The sequence below is a fragment of the Empidonax traillii genome, unplaced genomic scaffold (genome assembly GCF_003031625.1).
Source record: "Empidonax traillii isolate 1590-97213 ecotype Southwest subspecies unplaced genomic scaffold, ASM303162v1 scaffold942:size440630, whole genome shotgun sequence".
NCBI classification, from domain to species: Eukaryota; Metazoa; Chordata; class Aves; order Passeriformes; family Tyrannidae; genus Empidonax; species Empidonax traillii.
Window position 1 is genome coordinate 428,842 of NW_020956135.1, and position 4,663 is coordinate 433,504.

Genomic DNA, 4,663 nt, shown 5'->3' on the forward strand with positions numbered 1-4,663 from the left:
CCCCGCATGGCCACCGGCCATTCGCCAACCGCTCCGCCGCTCCGACGTCGAGACAGAGCTCCCGACGGCTTCTCCACGAGGTCGACTGCACAGATCGGCGCAGCACCATCTCCCATGCATGCAGGGCAGCGACGAGGCACAGTAGCCGGAGCGGGTCCCTCACCACCCACCACTCAATTGCAGGAGCGCGCCGAGCGCGTGGCTGCCTGCCCGCCCGCCATCTTGGCCAAAGGACTCACTCTAGCAGTTTATGGAATAACACTTTTTATTAATACAAATCGTGACAAGCTAATAAAAGTTTGTGGTTGTCAGTGATAGGGTCTGGCTACAAAAACACATGTAAAACCATGTGATAATAATATAAAGCAAAGCACAAGCACAAACTTTAAAGCACAGAAACCTACTAAAACACTATGAAGTAAAAGTAAGGTCTAGTTCTTTAAAAGCAAGTAATTAGCATGCACAACTTTAAATTCCTCACACAACCGACCACAGTCCCAGAGGGGACTAAGGCAAGCAGGTACAACTCGTCAGTTGATGCCAACAGTTGCGATGAAAAACTTCCTTCAATCTTTTCCCATCTCCATCTCCTCTTTATACTTTTTTATTGGAGTTTGCATGACTTTATTCATAATTGCTAAATCTGGGTCTATTCTTTCTTGATGGATAAATGACACAGGTCAAAAGGGATCACTATGTTCCCTTCCTCCAGGATGTTTGGAAGAGGGGCTGTGGTGCCTCCACACCACTCCATTCTTCAGTGCATCCAGATGCTGATCAATGCTTTGGGAACTTTGCAGGGCATTGTGACCTTTTAATATCCAGGAAGAAGCAACAGGAGCCTCTTTTTTGTCATCTGGGAAGCAGCAGCTGGTTTTCTTCTGTAATTCTATTTCTCCTTTAACTTTCAACCCTACCCACTACTCCACAATCTCTACAGTAAGGCAGGAACCATCAGTGAAGAGACCATGTTCCTTTTAATTTTCTGGTAGTTGATTATATGGTGGGGCCTCCTCAGCATGTGTCACCTTCTCCTCCTACGATGATGATGATAATCTGAAATTTTAACCTTCAAACCATTCATAATGACTTCCAAGATCCCTGGGTGATTGGGATTCCCTATCCAAGCTTGCTGTGTGATCAGAGTCATCCACTTGCTCCACGGGGCATCAGTGACATGGGGCATCAGTGGCATGACCTGTGGAAGGGACTTTCCCTTTGAACATCCAGCCCAGCACTGGCAGTTGGCATGCCAGGAGGAACTGTGCTTTGGTGCCAATCACTTCTGAAGCAGCTTGAACGCCTTCATAAGCTGCCAAGATCTCCTTTTCAGTTGGGGTGTACTAGGTCTTGAATCCTTTGTCTCCCTGACTCCAGAACCCCAGGGGTTGTCCTTGAGTCTCCCCAGGTACTTTTTACCAGAGGCTCCAGGAAGGACCATTCCCCCCAGCTGTGGTGTAGAGTATATTTTCTACATCCTGTCCTGTCCTGACTGACCCAAGGGCTACTTCATGAACAATCTCCTGTTTAATTTGTTCAAAAACTTGTTGTTGTTCAGGACCCCACTTCTTCTGTGTCACACAATTGAGAAAGTTTACAATCTGACTGTAATCTGGAATATGCATCCTCCAAAAGCCCATGGCGCCTAGGGAAAACCTTTGTTTCCTTCTTGCTGGTCAGTGAGGACATAGCTGCTGTTTTGTTGACCACCTCCATTGGAATCTGATGACATCCATCCTGACATTTGACTGCTGAAAACTGAATTTCCTGGGCAGGTCCCTTGACCTTACTCTATTTTATGGCAAAACTGGCCTTCAGGAGGATTTGGATTACCTTCTTTCTCAAAATCTTTCTCTGCTGTGTTGCCCCACACCATGATGTCATCAATATACTGCAAGTGTTCTGGAACCTCACCCTTTTCTGGTGCAGTCTGGATCAGTCCATGGCAAAAGTGGGGCTGTGTTTACACCCCTAGAGCAGTCAGTTCCAGGTGTACTTGTCATGTGAAAAGGAGCAGAAATGAAGGATATATTTTTTGTCTATTAGTGTCCCCCTCCAGAAAGTTCAAAGCCTTTAAAGTCCTAAAACAGTCAGTCAGTCTCCTTAGGGGGAAACCGTTTGCTTGACAGATTCACTGAGATGGACAGGACTTTTGATACCCTATTTATGGGGACTGCACTTAATAGCAATGGAGAAACTTTTCAGTAAGTTTCTTCTACAAGTTATTATGCTGTCCATGAGCCTGCCAGCACTGAAAAAACCAAAAAATGGACTAACTCTTAGCAGCTCACGAAATAACTTTTTTTAATAGAAATCTGTGACAACTTACAGGGTTCGTGTCAGCGGTGATAATGTTTAACTGCAAAATTCCAAAATTCCACTTAACTAATAAAACCTCGAACCAGAAGCGTGCTCTCCAAAAACAACACAACTCCCTAAGAAGCAATAGATCACTCTAACACCTTAATACAAAATTCAAGCAATCTCCCTTGTCCCAGTTTAAATGAGACAAGCGTCTTTTGCTGAGGATGGGTTAGGAGAAAAGACCCAAACTTCTCTTTCTAAGCAATTATAAATCCAAAATTAAGAGGATCCGATTGAAGGAAAACAAATTATGGAAAAGGGAAAATAACAGCCCTTTATTAAAAGGTATATGTGTATTAACAGAAACACGAAAAAGAACAAGTAAAACAACCAAACAACACTCCTATACCCACAAATAACCCCTTCAAAAACAAACCGATAAACTGGCAAAAAGAAGAGTAAATGGTTCAATTTTTGTACCCTTTGGTGCAATTCCAACCACAGTCAGCAGGGGGTGCCGTTGGGTCACTGGAGATGCAGAACTTGTAGTGTCGATCTCCAGCTGGTTAGGGTTTGCTTTAAGCAGGGCCTGCAGCCAGCAACAATTGCGCAGAGAGCAGGAGGAAACTCCCCTCCGACAGGAAAAAAAAAAGAACCAGGCAGTGTCTGCAGCTCACAACAGGTCCCGAGCCCACCGGCACACCAGCCTCTCCTCCCAACCTGCATGCCAGGTACCCCCAGCCCACCAAAATTCCTCCTCCCCCATTGCCCTGGAGACAAGAGGAAAAAGTAGACTTTAGATCCTTCATCTGCCCATTTCCTAGGAGACTGATCTCTCAACCATTGGTAGACCGGACCGATTCTTTTGTTCACCTGATAGCTACCTGATGGCCTATACACAGGGCACACACGGCAGGGGGGAAGGGAAAGAAAAATTCCTTGCTAAAATTGGAACTATGACACCCCTCCATGACAGACCAACTTACAAAGACTATGACAAAATCTAAATACACTCACTAACACAAAGCGAAAAGGAAAGAATATAACCACTTCTCAATAGCACACACTTTAACTCACTAAGACCAAGAAATAGCATGTGATCCAAGGCAATAAAGTACAACACAGAAAAAACCCCCACGGTAATTAAGGCAAAGAAATACCCACTTTAGGGCAAACCATATACAATGAGTCAGAGTATGTGATCTAAGGCAATAAAGTACACGGTGGTCTATAATGTATAGGAAAAATTAGTACCTATAAGGTAAAGCAAAGTATAATTAGTATCTATACAGTAAAGGGGAGGGCAAGATATAAGATGAAAGCAAAGTAAAATAAGCAAAGTAAAATATAAAAACAGTTGCTCACCCTGCAGCATCCTGAGGAGTTGAAGGAGACAGGGCAGTTCATCAGTTACCCCCGCAGAAATGATGGAACTTCTCCCTGATTTTTGCTCATGTATGAACTCTTTTTATACTTTTTTTCTAAGGTAGCTTGAGTGACTACAGTCAATAAACTAATTTTTGAGGTGATAGACATATGACATAGGTCTAAGGGTTTGATGGTTCGGACTTGGCTCCCTGCCAAATGCCCAACCCCCCAGTAGCAGCCCCTCTCTTCCCCCCCTTTCTACTTCCCCCAGGGCTAAGGAAAAAAACCATGCAAATTGAAGAACCTGAAAATCAAGTTAGTTATATAAAAAATATATTTTATGTCTATTACAGTTAAGATGCTATGTACACAGCAAATGGGAATCCAAACACCCCCCGAAGGGATAGGGAAAGGGGAAAAAGGGACAAAAGGGAACAAAAAAAAGGACACCAAGCAGATATACGCAATCAAACCTGAGAACTAGTAAAATAACTAGTAAAACAAATCTCACCACATCCCTTAGAAAAAAAAACAGGATTGACACATACACGGTCAGCACTCCCCAAACCTCCACGTGGCAGGTTAGCGGATGCTGCAGGCCTCAGCCTTAGATAAGCGAGACCAATGCAGGGACCCACTGTTCCCGAACTTCGCCAGAAGAGAAGAGAGCGAAGGCCTCTCCTCCCTTCTTATTTATACCTCGATTTAAGTAAAAATCGTATGGAATACTGGGAACACTGCCCCTTCCTTGGTTACAAACTGGTAACCAGGGAAGGCCTAGATTAAAACCACCACAAAGGGTCAGTTTCCTGAGTTCCCATCAGGTAGGATGTTTTCAAAGAAAGGCCATGCTATCTCCATACCATTCCATCCTTTGTTGATTCCATCAGTCTGTTACTAGGAAGTCTCACCCAGGTGCTAGTGTCTTTTGGGAAGCTGTCAGGAATCTCTTTGTCCCTTTTTGTGTGGCCTTATCACCTTACACATTTCT